The sequence below is a fragment of the Anopheles darlingi genome, chromosome 3 (assembly GCF_943734745.1).
Source record: "Anopheles darlingi chromosome 3, idAnoDarlMG_H_01, whole genome shotgun sequence".
Taxonomy (NCBI): Eukaryota; Metazoa; Arthropoda; class Insecta; order Diptera; family Culicidae; genus Anopheles; species Anopheles darlingi.
Window position 1 is genome coordinate 19,706,467 of NC_064875.1, and position 2,500 is coordinate 19,708,966.

A 2,500-nucleotide genomic window follows, 5' to 3' on the forward strand; every position below is an offset into this window, starting at 1 on the left:
GCGTGGAACAAAGAAAAAATTAAGAAAACACCACCTCTACTCGAGGGGACACAGAGAGTTCATCGGTGGACTAAGCGGTGGAAAAACTTTTGGCCAGAACTTCTGTCCGGTTAGGGATTTTTTGCCGAACTCTGGCCCCAGGACCGGAGACCACGATGCTTGTCAGCATCAATTAGCACCGGAAACGACTTTTTGACGAGTGGTTGCTCTAATCAAATCGAGATTTCATCTTTCAACCCTCTCTCTTTCCTTTTCTGCTTTCTTTTTCTTGTCTTTTCGAAACTTTCTTGCTTGAAGCGGTAAAGTGGCAAATGAAGTGGCCATGGAAGAACGCTTTGAATGGCGATCCAAGTGGCCACTGTCGCTGTGTACCAGGCCACGACAACGAGTGGAGTGGAAAGACAGTTCGTAGTTGCTGTTAACCTATTCCCCCACCCGTGACATTAGCTACGAGAAACTTTGAACGTTCCTCTTCAAATGTGGTTATAAAAACGGAAGGATGTCTTTTCAAGAAGTAACCATCTTCTGCCATTCCCCTTGCCAAGGATCGCGCAAAGATTGACAAACTTTCCGGTGGTGGCGAAGAGACACGATGGAAAATGTTTTAACAATGGCCGGTAGTGAAAAGTTTTTACCGGTAGGAAGGGTTTGCCGCGGACGCGGGGAGTGCGTTTGTTTGCTCGGACAGTTAATGTCGCTTATGGGAGATGTTATGGCCGCGGGAATAGGCACGCTCGAGGTTATTACCTTCGAAGACATTAAGGCTGCCTGTAACGAGGGTTATCGAGTGAGTAGTTTGAATATGATACGACATACCAGGAAGCTCTTTAAAGTCTGTAGTGTTTTTATACAATAAAATGTGATCCATTAAAGGTGTGTTACTCGTTGCCCTTTCTATAATATATTGGAGAAAGATGAACCGTAGCCCTAGAATAATTTAATGAAATAAGGCTGTGTCTTACTGTTTCGATCTGGTACAGCTTGCTGATCCTGTTTCCTTAGCTACAGGCGATAATAAAACGACAGCAATCCGTAATTATTCAATTGCATTTAATTTTCAAGGCAAATCAACAGTTCTCCAAAACAAAAGTTCTCTATCGTTTCGCCAATTCCAATGTCCCAAATCTTATACCATATGTCCTAAAAATAGACATTACCACGACAAGGTGTTACGAAAATAACTGAAAAGCGCCTTAAAAAAGAGGGTTACATACGGAATGTTATTAGAACAAGACCGCAGCACTTACTGCATGCACTACCGAAGACCATGGCTCATAAAGTACCAGCGAATATGCGAAATGATTCATCACGCTTGACTTGACTCCTTCCTTTTATGGTCCCCGGTCCAGTGGCCATCGCCATACGGTGCAAGTATGTATAGTGATATGATAATTTAGCCAACGCGTGCGTGCATCATCAGGCATTCTTGCAAGAAACCAAAAGACGCCGCCATGCTGCCGACTTGCAGAAGCGAGAACCCCCGGAACCGAAACCGATGATGACGGTGGACCGGTTCGACGATGGGATCGCTGTGGGAATTTCAAATCTCAACAGGTTCCTTCACTTAGGAAGATACTTTCGCATATGTATTTTCAACCCGTTTGTCTTCCTGGGATGGCTGACGGGCTGGCAGGCTGGTTGGCTGGTCTGCCTGCGATGTCGCCCACTTTATGCGAAATCCGTTGCCTTCCGGAAGGATGGCTGATGGCTGATAGGATGGGCTGAAGTGATTCCGTAGCGCCCTCGCTTTGTGTGCGTGTGTGTTTACGTCGTCTTGTCGCAAGCGCGCGAGATGTTGAGTTTCTCGGGTTAGCTCATGGTGGTCTAAGTCCATCTTGTACAAACTGCCACTACGCCACAGTTTCCGCATCCCTTCGCTCGTATGAAGAGAAATCCCTGCGGGAGTCACCGTGCCCGTTACCGTAGAATTCGCATACATTTGGCATCCTGCGGATGTCAGCGTTCGGATGGACGCATATTGTCCCATGTCCCCGCGATGCCTTCGTTTCTGCCTTTTCCCTTCGCCTGAAGACCACGCGGCAAATGTATTTGAGTCCTTTCAGCTTCACAGTTCGGCGCAGGCGACGAACATCTTTATTTTAAGGGAATGTCGATGCTTCCACTCGATTTCTGGTTCGATTGTTGGGTTGTTGACGAAGGAACTGGTGTGCAAACTGGAGCCACCCTTTCTTCAGCGTAGGAAGTGATCACCGTTTTTTTTTGTTGGAATTGTACGGAAGATGGTGATGATTATGGTTATTACCCGTATATATAGATAGGAATCTTGGCTAGGAATGTTTCTTTCTCCGGTTTCTGCCAGAAAGATTGATGTGTAAGCAGACGCACGGATCCATTCGCACGTCGTTGCCGGCAATCATGAATTGCCGATTTCGGCCCCAAAACTATCCAACCGAGACCAATAATGCGAATGGCTAATCGAAGCAGCTATCACTAAGGGCATCAGCGCTCAATCGAGTGATTCGTGCTAAAGAACTGTACG